A 23103-nucleotide genomic window follows, 5' to 3' on the forward strand; every position below is an offset into this window, starting at 1 on the left:
TGATAACTCTTTCTCCAGCTTTGGTCAGTCCGAGGCAGGATCAGCTGGGAGACTTCTTCTAGACCAGGGACACTTGTGAAATACCTGCACAACAGGGACAGGAAGTAGAACAGGGACAGGAAGTAGTTCTTTTGGAGATTAGGGGGAACTAGTGTGTGTTGTAGCATTGTTTTTGCCATTGAGAGCGAGGTAGCATGTGCTATGGTTAGCCACCTCATCTCGGCTAGTGACGTGGAAAGCCGTGCATGTTTAACAGCTCCCCCGAAGACTGCAGACAGAGGACATTCAGAAACCGGATCTCACTCAAAACAGCATGGATAGGTTTTGAAGTCTTTTGGCCGCCACAAACATCTGGACCAGTACAACATGTAATCATTCATATCTTATTTCAACCACACATATTCATTACTTTAACGCACCCTTGATGCCCCATTTAGTAATTAATAAAGTCAGTCAACAGGAAAATGAAAAATAAATTGGATCTTTTGGTGCCGAGGGTGAAGTTTGTGAACCGTAGTACAGTATTATCCCCCTGAGTAGGGCTGGGTAGCATTCAAAATCATCCAATTCTGTTACCGATACCAATACCGTGACTTCGATACCGGTTCCTAAACAATACTTTTCCTCCATAGCAATTAAAAAAAAAAAAAAAAAAAAATTGCAACATCACACATTACGCAACAAATCTTTTTATTTATCTTTCAGCTCCTACTCTGCGAGCCCCGTCCCTGTGAGCTGTCCCTGCGTTTCTCTGCGACTTATAACGCTAGACAGCCAATCACAGACATTACTAGTGCGTGCTGCATGCTCATTGGCTCATTGGCTATGATACTGACTCTTGGCTTTTTTTGATACACAACACTTTAGAGGCACTTCGCACCGATTGCATTAAAAGTGTCAGTACCCACCCAACCCTACCACAGAGTGTTGCAGTCTGAGCTGTGATTCCAGTCTAAATGTGGATAGAAAAGCAATGAAGGGGGGTTCATTTCAGGTCCGTCCCGCAGACATGACGGCCTCCCCTCTCCTCTCGGGGGGGGGGGGGGGGGCTCAGAGCGTGCTGGGTCGGTGTAGCTTGATTGGTTTGCAGTAGCTCATTTCTCCTCAACGCTCGCTGGATGTTTGCAGTGTTCAGACTTTGAGTCCTGTGAGCCCTTCTGCTTCTGCAGGCTGCCCAGGAAATTAAAGCCTTGGCCCCACCCCCACCCCCAAAAGAGTCGTTTTTCTGGTTTTGTTTTGTTAATCAACTCTTTGGCAGTTAGAATCACATTTGTCCCTGCAGATGCAGAGTGTCCCCCTGGAAACATTTTCTCGTTTAGCTCGTTAGGTTTGCAGGTTTGTTTCTGTTATGCAGTGGTTTGTCTGTCAAGCGAGTCTCAAAGGTCCCATGACAGGTGGAGGGTGGGGGGTATGGCTTTGACCAACTGCCACATTGCTAATTTGAAAGCCATGATGTGTCTCTCTCATGGGTGGGCCATATTCTTTGGGCGGTCAAAGCAGAGAAAGGGGAGGCAACCTTGCCCTTTATGACCTCATAAGGGGCAAAGTGTCTGCCGTGCTTGCCAGATGTATTGCTAGTCACGAAGGGGGTCTGAAACACTGAGACAGACACTGTGTGCACGGGGAGGACGGCTCTGTGTGTGTGTGTGTGTGTGTGTGTGTGAGACAAAGAGACAGAGAAGAGCAGGGAAAGGAATTGCAGCTCAACAAATGTGTGTTTTAAATAGCATTGAAAAAAATGAATAATAACAATAACTAAGCGCAATGTGTGGCGGCCGGTGTTGATTGTGTGCCGCGCCGTCACAAAGTAGTCTGTGTGGCGAAAAGCTGATTTAGTAATTTACTTTTTTCTCTCAGCGTGTCAAAAAGAGATGCTGGGCCGGCTCTCTCTCTCTCTTACTAACGCAAAAAAGCCTCCTTTAGCGTCTCAGTCTAATTCACTTAGACTTCAACTCTTTTGGGCTTGGTCGGGACTCTTGGCTTTTTCCACACGTTTGATGTTATTAGACATTGTTAGGATGGAGATAATTTATTTTCAGATGACCCCAAAGGGATTGTTGACACAGCAGCATTAGATACTCATTAAAACCCACAAAGCTTATTAAAAATAAACACATACAGTACATTTCTAATTATTCGGACCAGTACATACTTGCTCATTTCTGGGTCTTCTGGTTCCTGTTGGAACTGGTTTATTTTTAAATACTACAAAGTCAGTAGGGGACGGCCCCCGACGGCTGACAGCAGCCTGTAAAAAATGAGGCGTCAGCGGACGCCCGTGCAGCGCTGCATGCACCAACATGATAACAGAGAGTCAGAGGGAGCAGCTGCCTCGGTGAAACTATTCGGACAGAGGATACCATTTTTAATTTCAGCCCTCAGCAGATCAGCGCCACCCTTCATTAACCTGCCTTGACCCGCTCATTAATTCCCATTCGTGCTCTAATTGGGCGGCGGTGTGTGTAACAGGCGCTGTGTTCTTGTGTTCTCCATGTAGAATTGAAAAGAAATTAGTAACAAAAGTGACTTTGGTGAGAGTGTCCTGCATTCCTAACTCCGACCCTGTCAGCAGGACGGCCGTGAGCCACATGTAAATGAATACTTTTTTCTTTTTAGATGCCACGGTGCTCTATAAATGCTTTTATATAGACCTTAATGGTCCCCTAATACTGCATCTGAAGTCTCTTTTATACTGCATCTGAAGTCTCTTTTATACTGCATCTGAAGTCTCTTTTATATAGACCTTAGTGGTCCCCTAATACTGCATCTGAAGTGTCTTTTATATAGACCTTAGTGGTCCCCTAATACTGTATCTGAAGTCTCTTTATATAGACCTTAGTGGTCCCCTAATACTGTATCTGAAGTCTCTTTTATATAGACCTTAGTGGTCCCTAATACTGTATCTGAAGTCTCTTTATATAGACCTTAGTGGTCCCTAATACTGTATCTGAAGTCTCTTTATATAGACCTTAGTGGTCCCTAATACTGTATCTGAAGTCTATTTCTCATAATTCAGCCTTGTAGCAGAATTACAGCCACTAGAGCCAGCCCCACAATGAGCTTTCCTTAGCATGTGCCATTTCGGAGTCTGTATCTTTTGAGGAGGAGAGAGGGGGGGCAAGGAGGAGGAGGGGTGTGTGGCCTTGACCAACTACCACTTTGCCCATTTGAAAGCCATGATGTGTCTCTCTCATGGGGGGCCAAAATCTCTGGCTGGGCAAAGCGGAGAAAGGGGAGGTAACCTTGCCCCTTATGACCTCATAAGGGACAAGATTCCAGATCGGCCGTACTGAGCTTTCATTTTCTCAAAGGCAGAGGAGGATACCCAGGGCTTGGTTTACACCTATCACCATTTCTAGCAACTGGGGGGCCGTAGGCAGGCTGGGGGGGGAAACACATATTAATGTTAAAATACCTCATAAAGGGATATTTTCATGTCATGGGACCTTTAAAGAAAGACGGAAAGGGTTTTTCTATAAGCTTGCTGCGTTACGTCAAGGGTTGGTCATCGTTTTGATTTGAACAATTCTGATTCTCTGTGCGGAGGTAAAATGGAGTTTAAAAAAAATATGTACACTGTGTGTATATATATTCTCACTTATGCAAATACACACAGACTGCTGCACACATTCTCCACTTTTCACACTCGATAACATTCAAAGTGTTTGCATGAGTTGCCTTTAAGTAAAAGCTGCTGATTCGTCCACATTTTTAAACCTCCATATGCTGCATGGCTCCTCTCTACTGAGCCACTTATTCCTCTCACTGTATTTTTATTCCCCACACTAAAGGGAATCATTAAAGGCTCAGTCCAGGTGTGTCACCTGTGTCAATAACGGCTCCAGACACTGACACTGGATTTGCAGATGGAAAATGTGTCTGGCGCCCTAGGCTCGACTACTTCATCTTACAGTGCCATAGTGCTTCTGTTGATACTTTCACATGGACAATCTGTCTCTTACCTAGCTGCTTACCTGTCTAATAACAACATAAATACAGCTGCATGCATGGCTCAATCTGCCAGAGGCAAACACAAAACAAGAATCATGGATATTTCCTATATTTCAACATAACATAGACCCATTTAGTGCAATGGCAGTGCAGAGACTCAGAGAGAACAGATGCGGAAGACCCAGAAACACTGACCAATCAGAGCACACTGGTCTTCTTCGGGAGGGGGGTTTTAAAGGGGCCGACGCTAAAACTGAGCATTTCAAACAGATTGTGAATCCAGGTAAATTCAGACAGATGGTATGAGAAAATAATGTGTTTCTTGACCATTAAAGGTCCAGTATGTAATTTATTTACTGAAATAAAAGCCAAAAAGGACCCCAATGTGTCATCAGACATTAAGATGCTAAGATTAAGTTGACGTACTATCTTTTCTGACAACAGTGCTGATGTAAAGTATTTTCTGTACTAACTAAACTACTAACTAAAATGTAAACTCAGCGCACTACAGCTGTAATGTTAGTACAGCCATGAAAACAGCAAACAAACCAACAGGATCAACAGAGATAGATTGCACCCAACTTAAAAAAGAAAGACGTTTCTAACGGTTGCTGTCAGAGACGTAACAAACCCCAGGTAAATACTGGAGATGTATTTAAATCATGGAGACAGCTTAGAGCCCAAAAGAGACGCGGTGTTGGCCAATGTCCTCCAGAACATCTAAGCATTAGCTTCAGCCCAATCAATCACGTCATTTCAACATGTGTGTACTCACGTTGGATTACACAGCCGAGTTGGTTACTCGCAAAAACTATTTACAACACAGCCAGTGAAGTGATCCCGACTGGTCCTGGCTAACGCCGCTATGCTAACCCTGCTAACGTTACCTCTGGACCAGGCCAACTCACGGCCGCTGAACAGGCTAAACGTTGGTGACAGCCGTGTCTGAAAGCAGTGAGTTATTTTATCCCAAGAGAGGGCTGTGAGTTTGCAGTGTGTTTAGCGATTGTTGGCGTAATTCAAAGCCAATAAAGTATGTATTTCAATTGGGTGGAGAGGACAGCAAGGTAGTATTATTTTTAGCGGTTCCTACTGCAATTCTAAGCCGAGGCGTATCCGTCCGTCGGGTGGAGAGGACGGCGATGTTGTTGTGTTTTTAGCAGTTCCTACCATACTACTTAACCGTAAAAGTGTGTCTTTCAGTTGGGTAAAGAGCTCCGCGTGAGCACGGGCTTTTTATGTCAGTTAGCCAGCATCTAACGTCAGCTACTCCGCTGTGTTGTGCTGTAATGTCCGACGTGAGACAAGCGTCTAGCAGCATTGTTGTGGATGCTGCGGTCTCAGCCTGGCAACCTCCGTGAACTCGGAGTCTGGGGCACGGGAGACGACTCTCTCCAGTATTTTGAATTTTTACTGCAGTAACAATTTCAAGCCCTAGCTGTCACTATTACATATTGCACCGTCTTGCACGTTAAAAGCATTTAACCATGTTCTGTTAAGAGACATCAGGTGATGAATGGGGTTTTTAACTTTTTTTAATATGCACTCGCTGGCTGCAACGTTGCTAAACAACTAAACCACAGCAATTTAACATGAAAACACAACAAAAGTCCACACAGCACAACTTTACCTGAAACGGGAGCTCCGAGAGTTGAAACGACCTCCAGAGATCCGCGAAGCTTCGTTTGAAAAGGATTTTTTTTTAAGGAATTGTGCTGATCCGGTCCCTCGGTTCTTTCCCGGTTCAGCCTTTTCCTCTCTGTAATGAAATCGATGACTGTGGGAGATCCGTGTACTGATCCCACATCAGCACACTCTAATTGGAGAAATAATCATATTGGCCTGGGAGGAGATGATCAGCTTAGAGGCGGCCCATCCTTCACATGCTGACCGTATCTTTCTACCTCCTCATCTCAGGTGATTAGAGAAATCCCCCGGACCCTGTCAGAAACCCCGCATCAGCACACTCATACACTGAGGTGAGTGTGTGTGTGTGTGTGTGTGTGTGTGTGTGTGTGTGTTGGTCTGTGTGTCTGTGTTTCAGTCTGCAATCTGTACTTGCATGAACAGCAGTATGTATGTGTGTGTGTGTCTGTGTGTCTGTCTGCAAATTCCTACTGCATGTCTGCTCAAGTGTAACTACCCTATAATGGTAAAGTATTGTCCATTACAAGCAGACGTCCTACATTAAACTTTAGTGTGTAACTTTTTGATATTAATGAACGTCCTTTACGTTAAAGCCGTTGCCAAATGAGTTGCTACAAAGCTAATTAAGACTATCAGCTCCACACAACTCTCTCTGTATCTCTCTGTATGACTATGTTCACAACATTTTGGCTTCTGGGGACATTTTCGCGCAGCGTCAAGATAATGACCTGTTCTTAATCATCACCATGTCTTTTTAATCCTCCGTGTCCTCCTTGGCTACAAGCAACTGCGTGGAGGAGGGCGGAGGGGGATGCGTGATCACGGAAGGCTTGCATCATGTGGACAGTTCTGTTGTCATTCCTTAGACGTCCTCATGGGGGCGACAGAAGCTACTCACTAGGGCTTTAAAGCTATAGTTTGTCTTTGTTTATATGTACAGTATATCAAAATATATACTTACAAAATTATGAGGATGAGGAGGAAGGAGTGGCGAGCTTCTCTCCTTTTTGTTTGAAAATACGTGAAAAACAGAAGTAGCGTCACCCAACATCACTTAGAGCACCTTTTAAACAAGTTCATGAAGCCAGTTTCTGAAGCATGGCGGATTTTATGTTTTTCACTCTTTAAAAACTTTTAAGCTGTTTGGATGTGAAGATGGAGGATTAAAGAGTCCTCTTAGCATCCAAAAGAACCAATTCTCTGTTCCAACCTTTTTACTTAACAGCGTCTCAAATGCTGAGTCCAAAGAAAATGTAGGTTTGTATTTGCTACGTACACATTATTCTGTCAGATGTGATTTCGTGGCACTCTGTCAAGTAAAATGTCAGTCAAAAAAGTCTTTATCGTTGCAGTTGATGAAGGGTGCTCACCCTCTATCTCTAATTTTGGAATTTAGAAACTTACTGATATTACCCATCTACTATAACGTGCCCAAAAAAGATATATAACACAATAAAGGAAAGGGAAAATGCATAATATGAGCACTTGAATTCAAAGAGTGTCTGTAGAAAACGGCACTTTAAAATGTAACTGTCAGTGGAGCCTTTAATGTTTATTTCAAGGTTCAATTTGTTCAATAAAAGAACGTTGAAATTTTTTTCAATGTTCAGAAAGCAAGTTGTTATATTTTTGCAGAACTGGATACTGAAAGCAGCAGAACTGAGAACACTTTAAGATCTCTTTAGAGTAATATCGATGTCCTGATATTCAACACAGTTAACACATGTTTTTTTCACATGGTGCAGCCCTTCTAGAGTACAGTGCTTCAGTAAATGCACTGACATACTTCCCACTTCTAGTGATGCAGTGTTTTCTAAAAAGTGAAGCGGAGCAGAAGAGCACAGGTGTCTCCACTCAGCATCTGCTTCGGAGTGCGATGGGAGCCGCTCGCCTCTTTCAGCTGGCTCCGTTTCAGCGGTGCGGACGGACACAAAGGCAGAGCGCAGTCAGCTTCAGTCACACATACTGTCACGTTGCCAGAGGAGCGGTTAGACGGGTTTCACAGGTGTTTCCTAAGGCATGAAAACAGAAAATGGCTTCATTAAAATCACATAAAAGCACATCGAGAGTCGGTGCCAGGAACAATAACAAACGCTGTCCTGTAACCAGACTTGCGACGTGTTGACGTGCTCGGCTTACTTTGCTTCCAGTGGGCTGCAACATAAAAGAAGAATGTCTTTAACAGGAAAGAGGTTTGGTAGCAAGCATGCTAACTGCAGTGTGCATGTGATGTGGGCCCATTTGCAGACATGTCCCAACCCCGACTGGTGCTTGGGACCTTATGCTTTTGTCCCGATGCGATTCTTTCACGATGCATGGGTGCCGATTTTATTTGTATTGCGATTTTCATTTATTGCGATTCTAGAAGTATTGTGATGTTCTTTTCTTTCGCTAATAAAAAAAAAAGGGGAGTAAAACACTTCAAGAGACAATATATCCTGAGACTTATCTAACAGCTAATTCTTTTCTAAGGAGAATGCACATCACATGTCAGTTAAGGGGGGGGGGGGATCACCAGACTCCTCCCGATACGATATTATTGCGATTTTAAACATATTGCAATATTCTGCTATTTATTGTAATTTTACACCTTGTTTTCAACTTCAAATTTTTCCCAATTTCAAATGATGTCCCCAAAAGGAAACTGGGTGGGTGTATTGGGTGTAAATCGTCTCTTTGTCAGTACCTTGTGTCACAGATTGACTCTTTGTATTAGTTTCATTCTACTGATGAGGTGTAATATGTATCTGTTATGTTCAAAATCCCATAAATCAATCATACAAAAAGATATTTCTTTATAAGTTTACTTTCCCCAAAACTTGAAAACATGATTCTCCCCAGGAATGGAAATATTGTCAACTTACTCTTGATTTCATATTCACCTTGAATGATCATCCATGTATTTTGTTTTTATTCTCCCAGGAGGTTGACTGACTCTGTTGGGTGTTCCCAGAAAGAAGTAATTCATCAATCATCATAATTCATCAGTTTTCCCCAAAAAAACAATGCTTTCTTAGAAAGTCAAACAAGAAAAGAGAATCACATAAAAGGGAGGGGTGATAACCATTTCCAACATACACTTTTTTTTATATATTGTTTAAAATTTTCCTTTCCACCTAGACAGCAACAAATAACGCAATAAAGCTCTGTAGCTGCTATAATCCTGAAACAACGCCCACCAATCATTGCCTCGCGGCCCGCTCGGAAAGAACCAATGAAATGCCTCCGTGCCCCGCTGGGCGTGCTCCACCAGTCTCGCGCACGAGTCTGAGCAATCAACGCTCAGTTTTGTAGTTTCTTCTCTTCTCTCAGGCCGTAAACAGAATATCTTTTAAGTTGTGGACAAAACAAGACATTTGAGGACGTCTTTCTGGGCTTTGGGAAACACAGATCCACATTCTCTGACATTTTGGAGACCAGACAACTAATCGATTACTCAAAGTAAAAAAAAGTGACAGATTATTTGAAATTGAAGATAATCGTCAATTTACGCCTTCGTACCATGGCATCATTTCACTTGCTGTGAGAATTGTTTGACAGAACATATTATGTGTTACCTGCCACGACTTAAAGGAGCTAGAGTTTCTCAGAGGTCCAAGAGTTTGGACCTGATCCAAAGGTCCTAGAGTTTGGACCTGATCCAGAACCTACCCGAAACAGATGTGCATGAATACATATATTTTGAATAGAGCTGGAAGGCACCGAAGGGCAGTCGTACCCGGTTGGAAAGAGACCCAGACCCAAAGCAGTGTTTTCTCTGGGTTCATCCAAGACTTAGGTGCTCAAGTGTGATGTTTTTTATTAAAAGAAGTCTGCAATTCAACATCATTTTGGCTCAATATTATCACCATACCTGTGTCTAAACCTTTGGAAAAGCTAGAGCACATACAAAATACTCAAGAAGCTTGAAGACAAAAGAAGTCTAAAGAAGTCCAACTACAACCATAAGACCTGAGAAAAGTCTTTTAATTAGTTTGATGCTTTTTGTTTTGCTGTTTTTTGGTGCTTTTTTTGGCGCATTTCACACTCATTCAAGCTTAGTTGTTGACAAAAGCGGCTCTGGTGCTGCACCCAAGACTTCTAATGGTGGCGAATACACCTGATGTAGACTGTGGGTGACCCACATAGACACGCGGGTGTGTAAACGATCCAAAGCTGAACAACTTCTAAAAAGCTGCTTGGTCGGCTCTCCCCTGGGAGTCATGTTTAGAAAAGAGAAAAAACAGGTTGTCAAAAGTTATAAGTAATAGTTTGGAGAGCTGCTAGTACAGAGCTATTACAGCTTAGCTTCATGAAATCCCAATTTAGTTTCTGACAGGATAATGGCCGAGAAAGATTGAACAGTGATTTTACTGCACGATAGATTGTGGAGGAAAAAAAGAACCAGAGATAAAAAGATGTGAGCTGGGGCGGGGGGGCGGCTGACAAGACGAAGAGATGCACACGACCGAGGAGGAGAGATAAAAGAACTAGGCTGAGAGAGGGAGGGAGAGGGGGAGGATGGATGGATGGATGGATGCTGCCAATGAGAGAAACATGGAGATTAGAATGTGTAGAGGAGAGGCAGGCGGAGGTGGGGATTGCAGGCGGTGGAGGGTGAAGCGGAGAGGGGCATATGACGGTCCGGGCAGGTCTCCAAAGGTCACCCAGCGGTGATCTAGCAGGGGGTCAGAGAACTAGGATTGGGGGTCATTTGGTTTTTTCTCCCCCCGATACCGAAAGCCAAAACAATACTTTTAAAATGGCAGCTGCACACGGTGGTACGTCCTGGTGTTGGGAAGCTCTGCAGGGAAACTCAGTCAAACGTTACAGCGCTAGACTGGGCACCCGGATCCATGAAACAACTGGCCTTTAAGAATAAAATCTGCCTGCCTCAATGGGAATTTAACTTAGGGGGGTGTATATGTATCTTAAGGAAGAACATTTATTTATTTACAATACATTATTCATTCACAAAGAAAATTGGTTTCCTTAAAAGGTTGAAATTACTTATTTTTTTATTTTTGTGTTAAGGCATTCAGATCAATTTCCAAAAGAATTTTTTCTTATTCCTCTTTTTAATCAACTTTAGCATGGGTGTGTAAACTTTCTCAAGCCTGTGTGTGTGTGTGTGTGTGTGTGTGTGTGTGTGTCTGTGTGTCTGTGTGTATCTATATTTATATATCTATATATAGATCTATAAAAAAATCTTTTTATTTTCCTTTTTATTTCATTATTACAGTTTGTATTTTCATTATTATCATTACCTTTATTTTTTATTGGGGGGTGATCAGTTGGTGTTGGAGCAGTCAGGCTTGGGAGTGCTGTGTGTTTGTGTTTACTTTCTGTTTGATTTAAGGACCCCCTTTATAAATGAGATGCTTCATCTCGAGGGGCTGTCCTTCTGATAAATACTTTGAAACTGAACGTCTGTTTCGGAGTGTCACCTGACACCTGCGTTGCCATTCGGACCGGTACATACCCGTTGTTTTGGCCCCCGTGCCGTATTAGTCCCGGGTCTCAGTACCCAACCCTACTGAGAACAGGAGAGAGAACACGAGAGAGTGAGAAATGAAATATTGAAAGAAAAAGAGAATGCCGTGCAAAGAGAGAGAGATGCTCAGCCGGGACACGGGGGGGGTGGGATGCCGAGAAAAAGCCAACAGAGTGGAACGAGAAACAAAAACATGAACTCCAAATTGTCTCCGCCGCCACTCCTGTGACAAACACAGAAAATACTAAATCATTTAAATGCAGCAGAAAAGTGGTGAATTCTGGGAGTTCAGCTGGATAAAAAAGCTCAATTTGCGGGGATCGCATCAAATTAAAAGTACCCCTGATCCCTCGGTGTTTCATGTAAAACATTTAAACATAAATGTAATATCCTGTAAAAATTGCATGGACCCCCGGTGTCGGGCCGCCGCTGTTTAAAGCCCAGTTTTACATTTTTAGGATGACTTTGCACACTGAAGTCTGCACTCATCCAGAGGAAAATTATGCCCAAAAGAAACTGTTTCCACCCAGAGTAAGTATCGGGGGACTCTTACCTTAACCAATACGTGTCAAGACATCACTGCTTGAGCTTAGACTATACAGCTGGCATCTTCTCAGGGCAATCCACAGTTACCTCCCCAGGTAATAATCAATCTCGTTGGACTCGAGGCACACGTCGGGTACGTTACGGTCTGGGCCTCCACTAACTGATAGGGATTCAAAGACCGTTCTCTAAGTTGGATTGTAGGAACACTTTAACATTTGTTACATCTCTCAAAAGAGCAGGACCAGGAGCTCGATCACGTCTGGTCAGTGAATGCCAGTGTCGCTGTCCCTGGTGCTGGAAAAGGTTGACAGGTTGATTTTGAAGCGACTTGGCAAATGTAGCTGTCTGCAAGCCTTTTGCAGATCTAAAATACATTGGCTCCTACGTACTCGTATGCAGTCAACAGTGAGAGCGTGCTACTTGTTTGTTTTCTTTTTTTTAAAGGGTGGTGGTGGCACAGTGGATATGACACATGGCTTTGCTTAGATTTATTTATTTAATTAGGACAACGCACATTAAAGGAGAATTCCAGTCACTTTTAACACGTAGCTCTGTTGTTTGGAAATTTGGAGTGCTGTCAGTAGCGAGAAAAAATTAAAACAATCAGTGCTGTCTACACCGAGTTATCCTCCTGCTAGAGTTAGCACCCAACAGGCTTAAACAGGGCAAGTTTTAAACGTGTTTTAGCCTCTAAACATGTTCAAAATGTCATTACCAGTGTCCAGCCAAGTGCACTTATTCCTTCCGACTGAACACAGTAAATGTGACTTTTAAACATTTTAAACATGTTTAGAGGCTAAAAACAAGTTTAAAACTTGCCCTGTTTAAGCCTGTTGGGTGCTAACGCTAGCAGGAGGATCTGCTGTGATCTATTACATGATGTCTTTCCTTAACCGGGCTGCTTATTAAAAGAATAAAATTGCTCCAAGACCATCTAAGACTCAAGGGTACGTCATCCCATCTTCTCCTTTACATCCCTCTCTGCTGTATTCGTAAAGCAGACATGTTGTTCAAAACTAACCAACAAACCCAGTCTGCTCGTCTCTGAGCTGACTAAAGGAGCAACAAAGGAGTGAAATAAAAGCCTGTTGGCATTTAAACCGTTCCCTGCCACTTCCCACAGAATAATGACTGCAGGAAATATCCTCCCATGAGACCTTATGATAATAGGCCCATATGTGCCGGCCCGGCTGACTGTAATTAATTGCTACAGAAAACTTGTGAGGTCGCTCCGTGGCGTTCAGTGACCGCCAGACATGAGTGCAATGACACAGCAGGATTTTTACAGAGTGGAGCGCAGCGTCGGGGGACAACTGGGAGAGGGTTGGTTAGAGCTTTGACCTTTCCCATAAGGCACCAGCTCATCGCCTTGTTCCTGTTGTCACTAGATTAGAGCATGTAAAGGCAGCCGGCGGCAAGCGGGGGATTTACTGCACAGCACTGTTGCCCAGGCAACAACTCTTCTCTTTATTCAAAACATAAAAACAGACAGTCAACCATGTCATGAGCGTTGGTGTTGCATAGTCTGTCCACCAGAGGACACTCTACAACGTCCCTGTTAGTGATGGTGTTGCATAGTCTGTCCACCAGAGGACGCTCTACAACGTCCCTGTTAGTGATGGTGTTGCATAGTCTGTCCACCAGAGGACGCTCTACAACGTCCCTGTTAGTGATGGCGTTGCATAGTCTGTCCACCAGAGGACGCTCTACAACGTCCCTGTTAGTGATGGTGTTGCATAGTCTGTCCACCAGAGGACGCTCTACAACGTCCCTGTTAGTGATGGTGTTGCATAGTCTGTCCACCAGAGGACGCTCTACAACGTCCCTGTTGGCAACACAGATTTTTTTTTCATGTATATCTTAAGTTTGTATTTTGATACATTTTATTTATCAGAAATATAATACATTTTGATGTTCCTCTGTTATTTTGTGACAATAAAACAAATTTTTATCATACTTTAGTGAAAACCTATGAATAATTACAAATAACTAATGTTAGGTAAATACTCGTATCGGTATCATCCCTAAAATTTCTTGATCGGTCGGACTCTAACCGTGACTTGATCCCTAGAGACTAAACAAAGAGTCAAAGGCCTTGCACAGAGACATTGTTCAATAAGCAGTAGTGATATATAAAACCCACAGGCATTACCACTCTTGACCACGTAAGATCATTAATGAGTCTGCCAAAAGACTCGTAGTGATCTGTTGCCAGGAGAGTTCGGATCTTTCAGCTTTGAATGAATTTTTAGGAGCTGTGCCGTGTAATAATAATAATAATACATTCTGAATTTCATGATTAAAACCCTGGTAAATAGAACTTTTGAACAACTTGTGATGATTTAATTGAGTACTTGCACAAAATAGTGTGGTTTGGAATTTAAATAAATAAAGCTTGAAACTCAACATGCCAGTAGAGTTTTATTTAGGCACACCACACATTTCTCCATTGCCAAAAAAATGAGACGATCACAGATTGCGACAGAAGGCTTTGCAAACAGTACTGGCGAGACAACAGAACGGTGGAGTGCAGCAGGGAGCTGTGTGTCTGTGCAGTTATTAGGCCAAGCCGAACGCTAGCTGCAGCCGGCTCTGCGAGACACCAACACTACTTCACACAAGATGCTAAACAGGAAAATCTCTTCACTGGGTTTGTGATCTTTCTTTCTGTTCTGCAGGAACACCAAGAAGACCGACTGCTGCTGCTCTGACATCTGTCAGCAACGCCTTAGTGGTTGATTCATTGGCATTGACTGTTGTTTTTCAGGAAATGAAAGAAGGCTAGGCGTGCGTCAGTCGCCTGGGGGGGGGGCGGGGGGGGGTTATGGTTCGAACGTATACCGCGGTTTGAAAAAGTCTAGGTTTCAAAATCAATAACATTTTCCGTCTTATCGTTCCTCAAGTATGAGCGGTTATTTATCAGTCTTCAAGGAGAGAAACTGCCGTTTAGTAATCCATCTCCCTGCCAGAAATAAAAATAAAATACATTGTGTTGAGTGGAAAAACATTGTTTTTTTACCCAGACATTTAAAAAATAAAATAAAAATGTAAAACCGGGACGTGAAACTGGGATTTTTTTGTGGAAGGTGATCAAACCGTCAGAATCATGTAACGGCCCATGCCTACCTACGGTCTAAAGAAAAAATCTTTATTTGGTAAGGATCCTCGCAAAAATTACTTGAAAATGTTCAGATTTTAAATGACAATTTTGATAACTAAACTAAGCAGACCCGAAGAGCCGACATGAATGAAACGGCAGCAGCTTTCAGCGACATCAGAGTGAAAAATCGTACATTGATGTTAAAATGTACACAGGTTGGCAGGACGGTCTGGCGTGTTTTTGCAGTCTTTCGCTGTGTGTTGTGATGGTAAACGTCAGATGTTCGAGTCACACACGTCTCGTCTTGATGTTAGAAACGAGGAAATGAATTTGCCGATGTAGGTGTGACAACAACCCGTTCTCGCTCCCTCTCCGTCAGTGGCTCTCAGGGTACATACTGACGCAAAGTCCAGCACGTAGGACTGCTGGGATTGGTTGACGCCGCGGAAGAACTGCGTTTGTTGTTTGGTCAAATGTGTCGCACCGAATTCGAGTGAACTGTTGTGATTGTCATGAAATCCTGGAGGTATTGACAGACAATACAGCTGGACACGTTCACTGAGTCATCGAGTTTGAATCGATCCATTAGAGTCAAAGCATGATTTTGAATTATTTGGTTTGTCTTGGTGAGCTGTGATTTCACTGTTTTTCTCTTCTTTTGTCTTTGATTTTTAACAATGATGCTCAAAGTTGTTGCATTTGAAACCACTCTGTTCCTGTGATTTGACAATGGGACTGTTTGCCAGACATGTTCCTCTGCTGAGATAAAAGAGGAGGTGTTCTGTCACTGTCTCAGCATTTCAGACTGGATTACGTCATGTTAAGGGATTCGTCAAGACGTGGATTCATTGGGGGGGTGGGGGGAATCCACATTGAGCTGTTGACGTCAGTCCGGCTTTGGGGAATTTTTAACACGTGAACATGCTCTGTTGATCAATTGCAAACAGTCATGAAAGGGACAACTTTAACCCTCATGTGGTTTTCCCTTCAAAATTGAACATTCACAATTTTGTTGATGCTTTTTATTAAATTTCTGTCCCTTTTTTTCAATGTTTCTCACTTTTTGGAAGTTTTCATTACTACGTAACACTATTACTATCACTTATTAACTTTAGTATTTATTTATTTTTGGAGTTTATGGTCAATAAATAAAGAAGGTTGATGATAATCACAGACTGGAATATGTCAACTTTTACTCAATACTATTTCAAAAACACTTCCATTTGTTTTACAATGCTATAAAATTAAATAAGACACCCCAAAATTAATGAAAGTAGAGATGTGTACTTGCCAAAGAGCGTTGGGTGGAATCTATCATGTTATTTTGGGGAATTAAAAAGAACATTGATATAGGACAACGGATCAATTTGACACATGGACAACATGAGGACAACATGAGGACAACATGAGGGTTAAAAGAAGCATAAAGCCAGCGAGAGTCCAAAATGGAGGAAGCTATCAAATTTGCCATGATGCTGCCATCTAATCTTACATCAACCTGCTCCCTTGGAGGACAAATTGCTTTACAAAGAGCCAATAAGTTGTGAGATAGGAGTCAATGGTACAAATACGGAAAAAAGGCCAATTAGTAAGCTTGGTAGGCTATACTGGTTGGTTACTGGCTAGCATGTTTCAGTCGAGCGAGCATGATAGTTCATGGACATTAGCAACAAAATGAATTACTTAAAATAAATGACCTAAGAGTAAATGTTTCAGTCTAACAAACACGCGTAGTTCTATTTAAGTTCACTACCAGATGTAGTTCACTTTAATCTTTTTTTATGTGTAATCTTTTTAAGGTTAGCCATAGCACCTTTACCAGGTGATATGTCTGGTTGGTTGACCCATCAGCTTCTACCACCTGGTGACCATAGAAGGTAATGTAGCTTTTAGTCGTGTGAGTAAATGTGGTCTCATTAGATGTATAAAGACTTTAATCAGACTGTCTGATGCTTTTCCAAAAATAACTATTTAACACGACTTTCATATACTATTTTTATTTGTTGATAGTCACATTATCTTCTGTCAGTGCCTTTCTGTGCGTAGTCACAAGATCGTTGCACTACTTAGAGTTTTTATGTCATATCAAGGTAAATAAAATGAAAAATGGTATAGGCAAGTGACTTTTTATGCATTATGCAGGTAAGAAGTGTCAAAAAACCCATTGTATAAGCAAGGGCTATTCCAGCGACCGTCCATTGGCGGTTCCCAATGTATTCATCCACTTGCCTAATGCTATTACTCACACAGGAGCAGTGTACTCCACTCAGTATTAGCAACATCCTCCCGACTTGACTTCGGCAGCTGCAGTCTGAGGGAAGAGAGAAGCAGCAGTTGAATTATTAAACATATCAAGGTCCCAGGCTATGTATTTATATGATACTCGTAATGAGGCCGCTGGAGATTGTGCCTTAAGTTATAGAGAGAAATAAGATCTTCATAAGCTCCGCGGTGTGTCTGTACTACGCTGAACCTCCGCACAGATGATGACTTTACTGAGCGCACTATGCTCTTCTTTCTTCCCTCTGGACCTGCTGCACACAATCACCACATTTTATTATCTGTAATATCTCGAGATGCTCAAGTGGAGCACCTCCTAAAAGTTTATCTATTCTATCTATTCTTGGTCTGAAAGGATCTTTTCCCGTGTTGTAATGCAAGCACATTAGCAAACGGTGGCTTAGGGAGTAATGCTCAGGTAGTCCAGAGCCTGGCATGAAGGAGATCCAGTGTGTGTTTTTACCGGTTGCTCAAAGTACCAGGATGTTGCCTCAAGTTCCACTTGGTACCGGATTGGACCTTTTGACCATATCACACGGTCATAACCAACATTAAGTGTCCTCTATTGTCATTCATTCTAGATGTTCAACTTTCTGTGATTTGAGCACCGCGGGGGCCTCCCATTCATTTTAAATTCATGTTTTCAAGGTCAAAAAATTGACTTTCAATCTTAAAATGTATTTTGCGGTCAGAATGGCAATGTTGTTTTTAAAGTAGGGCTGCATTATTAATTGCAATTTTACCAAAATCGCAACATGGATAAGTGCAATGTCAAAATTGCATGGGAGAGGCGCTTCATTTGTTAAAAGCCAAATATGTGTCAAACAGTTCTAGATTAATTATTGTGGTGCTTCAGAGACGTCCCGGCCTGCAAATCCTATCCTACACTTCAGACATGGCTCGGTTACGGTTTGAAGGTACACCGCCGTTTAAGAAAGTCTAGGTTTCAAAACCAAAGAGAGAAACTGCAGTTTAGGGGCAGAAATAAAATAAAATACATTGTGTTCAGTGGAAAAACATTTTGTTTTTTACCCGGACATTTAAAAAAATGTAAAAAAATCTTTTTTAAGCTGTAATGGAAAACAGGGATATTTTTTGCGGTTATCATACCGTACCATGCCTACCTACGGTCTAAAGAAATATTCTTTATTTGGTACAAATCCTCGCAAAAATGCATAGAAATTGTTGTTTTTCAATGACAATTTTGAGAAACAAAAATCATCACTCCCTCCAAAATGGGGGATGCACATTGCAATCGCATCAACAGTGAAAATAATCGCATTTAGATATTTTCCTCTTATTCTGCAGCCCTATTTTAAAGGGGCATTTAAGAAAAAGTGCGTTTTGTTCAGAGAGTTAAGATATGTTTCTGGCCAAACATGATGTTCTAATTATTGCCCCGCAACTTCAGATTAATTGGTCTCTGCAAACACACAAAGAGAACACAGTTTATTCAATAATATATCACACAATAATTACGTGGGAGTTCGGTCTATCAGGTCGCTGCGTGATAACACGAGTCTTGGGGACCAATTTGGTGCACCGGGTAAGAGCTGTGCACATAAAAGACAGAGGCCTCTGAAGAAATTAAGCCCTACAACTGAAAGAACAGAGGAAAAGAAAAATGAGGACCCTTGGTGAATAAAGGCAGGCAGCAGTCGATTCAACAATGACGCTTAAAAACCTGTAAAATCCAAACAGTCGGCGTGGTTCCGTACGGTCATTACGTGTGGCGTTGCTTCGGGCTCCTTGTGTTATTAACGCTGTTGGTAGCCTTTTCATTCTGCTTCAGTGTCAACATGTGTATGAATAGTCAGTCATATTTATGATTTAGTTTATCTGTATCCAATTTAATAGGTTATACTTTTCAAGTCACTACAACTACTTACTACCATTTATCATGCTCCGTTATATAAATAATAATTTATCATGAAAATAATTTACTCCTGCACACTTTGCACTCTTCATTGCACTACTGCCTCAACCTGTCTATCTTGTTTCTGTTTATAATGTGGATATTTTGTTTGTTTATGTTTGTTTTGTATGAGTATGTTCATTGTGAACAAAATATAATCCAAAAAGCCCAAATCCCTCGTATATGTCCTCATGCCAGGCAAATAAAGCTGATACTGATTATTGTTCCCTTGTTTATTTCACTGGGCAGACATAACAGAGCTCAGCGTCTTTTGTCCAAACAGTAGTTTGAAAAGATTACAATCAAAACATCAATGCAAACATTGAGAAAACGGCTTAATAAATGTGTCCTAGGGATCTGGGTTCCAGTTCAAATGGTTATCTGTCTTGACTGTCTCCAAAGCTCATATTTCAATGCTCCGCTAATTTCTCAGTGATCTATTAAAGCACTTCCTCTTGCTGTGGATCACAAACTTAAACACAGCTGCAGAGCGAAACGAGCCACTGCAGTCCTTCACATGTGGCCTTTACTTCACTCTCTGCTCTGCAGGAAACAAGCACCAGGTTAGAAAATGCATGATTATAGGCACACACACACACACACACACACACACACACTCCTCTCACTACAGTTGAGTGGTTGGACGTGACATGACTTCTCTCGGCACTCCCATCGTCTCGCCTGGTTGTCATAAAATCCCCGTTTCACTTTGGCTGGAAGTTTCATCCCTGATAATTTTCTGCTGACGGGCAACTGCTCACTTATCAGATCCTACATCTCCCTAACCACGGCCCTCATCCATCCATCCATCCATCCATCCATCCCTGCTTCATCATATAAACTGTGGTTTAAAAGTTAAATAACAGAACTGCAGAGTGCAATCTCTGTTGAGTATTTAAGGAAATGTCTGCACTACACTGTAGCTGAGGAAGGCTATCACAGTTATAACAAGCAAGATTAGTCAGCCCATGGCAGAGATGGTTTCAAGGTCTCAAGGTGTTTAATTGTCAGTACAATAACAATTGTATTTCATTGCATAAAAGTTATGCAATGAAATGCTTCTATCCCGCCCTCCCCAACAGTGCAACAATAATAATAATATAAAGGGAACTATTTAATAAATACAAATAAAATAACCTATAATCTTATAAATACCAGTTAACCAACGTCCAATGGTAGCTATGAAGCTATGTACAGTGCAAAGTGGTAGTGTGCATAAAAATAACAATAGAGAAAGTCTTGGAAAGGGTTGCTATGTATACAGTGTAAAGTTTATTGTTGTGAATTGAGTGGTCTGACGGCTCGTGGGAAGAAGCTATCCTTCAATCTTGGTCGTGGACTGGATGCTTCTGAGCCTTCTGCCCAATGGCAGCTTGCTGATCAGTCCACGGCATGGGTGGCTGGGATCAGATCTCTTCCTGCACCTGTCAGTGTGGAGATCCTGCAGGGACGGCAGGTTAGTCCCCGTGATGTGCTCCGCTGTTTTAATCACCCTCTGTAGTGCCTTACGGTCGAGGGCCATACCAGCTGCCGTACCAGGCGGTAACACACCCGGTCAGGACACTCTCAGTAGTGTATCTATAGAAGGTGGAGAGTATCCTCCCGTCCATGGCCAAATCTCCTTATCCTTTAGAGGAAGAAGAGTTGTTTCCTTGCCTCCTTTTCCACAGTGTTGGAGTCGAGAGACCAGATCAGGTTATCGCTGATGTAGACCCCGAGGAACTTTAGGTTGCTGACTCTCTTGATTACAGACCCGTTGATGAGAATGGGGGCGTGGTCTCCCCGCCTCTGCTTCCTGTAGTCGTTATCCTGGCACCCCCGAGACAGTGATCGCATCTCGTCTCTGTAAGCCGTCTCGTCGTTATCAGAGATCCGGCCTACGACGGTGGTGTTATCAGCAAACTTTAAGATGACGTTGGAGGTGTGAATTGCCACACAGTCGTGGGTAAAAAGAGAGTACAGGAGCAGGCTCAGCACACAGTCCCGGGGGGGAGCCAGTGCTGAGGATCAGTGAGGTAGATGTGATGTTACCCATTCGTACCACCTGGGGTCTGCCAGCCAGGAAGTTCCAAGGATCCAACAGAGGATTTATAGCTTCTTAGGAACAGTAACAATGGTGGACTTCTTGAAGCAGGTGGGGGCCACTGACTAATGTAGCGATAGATATGCTCTCAACTAGTCCTAGCAACTGCTTGTTTAGGAGGGTCTAATGTGGTTTCCGATTAGATTCCAACATCTTGATCTGACCCATTGACCACTCATCATGGAGTGCCACATGGTTCAATTCTGGGTCCCCTTATTTTTTGTTTTCTTAAAATGTTAACACCACAGGTCATTTATTCATGAGCTGTTGCTACGCAATACACCCAACTCTGTATAGCTGTTTATGCTGAAATCGGTGTATTAATGACCCCAATTTCTATCCAACTCAACCCCAAAAAATACTTGAGGTTCCAGTTATTGGTCCAAGAAAGGAAAATCGATAAATTGTACTCACAGTTAAATATAACTGAGCACATTACTTCACTTACTGGGAGTTATCATTCACTTTTATCTAACTTTACAGTTGCACATAAGGAACACCATTTAGGCCGCAGTCCATTATTCAAAGAACAGATCAGTCCTGTTATAAATGAAAGCAATCACATCAAGTCCTTGTTCTGACTTCCAGTCAGTCTTAGGATGTATTTTATCATCCCATTCCTTGTTCATAAATCTTTTCATGGACTTGTCCCTGACTGTCGTTGATATGCTATAAACATATATCACTACAAGATTCCTAAGATCCATTAACTTTTCTGCTTAGTAGCAAAAACTGAAACGCCTACGGGGAACTATCTTCTGCAATTATGGAACACAAATCTGGAATATTGTCCCTTTAGACAGGAGAGAAACAAAAATGGCAGCTTTAAACCCTTGTGGGGTATTTGGGTCTAATTGAACCATTTTGACCAATTTTTACAAGAAGAAAAATGGAACAAGTTACATTTTTTTCCACCTGAAAATCAACGTCCTTTCCTTATTTTCCGTGATAAACATGTATTCCTGACTCGATTCAGAAAATTACTCTTGATATGACACTTATGTTGTTTCCATAAAGGATTTTTAACATTTTTCCATTACTAATTGTGTGCTAGTAGAGACCGATTCCATTCCCTAAACATATATGTTATCTCAATTGTTTAAAATTGAGATTAAGACATTTGTTAATAGATTATGGAGTAACATTTTATTTCAGAATTGTTTTCAAAACCCAAAATAAGTCTCGGGTCAGTTTGACCCGAGGGTTAACTGTCCGCTAAAATCTTAGCTTTGTGTTTATCCTCAATTTGTTGATCAGCTCCACCGACTTTTCTCTTTTTTTAACCTCATGGATGTAAGAACTATATGTTGGATTCTAAGCTACTTGAGCTATACGCATTGTCTTTAAATTTTCTTTAATCATAGTTTTGAACACTTTATGTGGACTGTTATGGTTGATTATTGGTGGTATAAATAAGTTTGAATTTACCTTTTAAAACAACACATCTGGGAATGTCTTTTTGTTTCTCACTTAAGTTCCACAATCTATATTTTAGCAATTATCTTGTCAGCTGTTGTTCACCACCTTCACGTAAACGGGTCCCGTCCTTCTTTCACATTAGCAGCTTCTTTGCTAATGAGATGCTTCTGTGATTGGCAGCTACACCGGAGGAGCGGGGTGTCTGGTTGTCATAGAGTACAATTCTTAATTAGTGCTGATTCTTAACTGAGCCCGTATAATGCTTCCAGGCATGGTTGCTAGGGGATTTGTGACATGACTCCCAAGCTTTTATTAGGGTGACGGAAAGGCGTTGCTGTTTGTCATAACAGTCTCTCCTCTTCACTCTCTGACATATTGTTTAGGAATATAAAAGAAACAAATCCAAGACAAGTTTAATCTTATTGAACATTAAACAGAAACAGACATTTACGTATATGTATACGGCCAAAAGTACACAGACGGCCCAGTTTACAGTGGCTTGAGAAAGTGTACACACTCATGCTAAAGTTGATTAAAAGAGGAATAAAATAACAGTTTTGTGGAAATTGAGCTTAATGCCTTAATTAAAAAAATGAGGAAAATCCAACCATTTAAAGACACCAATTTTCATTGTGAATGAATAATGCATTGTAAATAAATAGATAAAGGTTCTTCCTTAAAATACAGGG

At 41.9% G+C, this 23103-nt stretch overlaps 1 protein-coding gene and 1 long non-coding RNA gene across 4 annotated transcripts in view; one reads left to right on the forward strand and one right to left on the reverse strand.

Moving 5' to 3' along the window:
* The window catches only part of LOC117955350, a 224225-nt gene that overhangs the window by 136788 nt on the left and 64334 nt on the right, over positions 1-23103 (reverse strand). The gene's annotated exons all lie outside the window — the stretch shown is intronic.
* sgcd (sarcoglycan, delta (dystrophin-associated glycoprotein)) overlaps positions 1-23103 on the forward strand; it is a 256701-nt gene that overhangs the window by 102971 nt on the left and 130627 nt on the right. Inside the window, exon 2 of one of the 3 annotated variants that reach the window (XM_034889767.1) lies at positions 5869-5930. The exons of 1 other annotated variant lie outside the window; for it this stretch is intronic. The gene's annotated coding sequence lies outside the window, so the exon portion shown is untranslated. Of the gene's footprint in view, positions 1-5845; positions 5931-23103 lie in introns of those variants that run through there. One more of the 3 variants, XM_034889768.1, reaches the window with a different exon arrangement.

The sequence above is a fragment of the Etheostoma cragini genome, chromosome 13, assembly GCF_013103735.1.
Source record: "Etheostoma cragini isolate CJK2018 chromosome 13, CSU_Ecrag_1.0, whole genome shotgun sequence".
NCBI lineage: Eukaryota > Metazoa > Chordata > Actinopteri > Perciformes > Percidae > Etheostoma > Etheostoma cragini.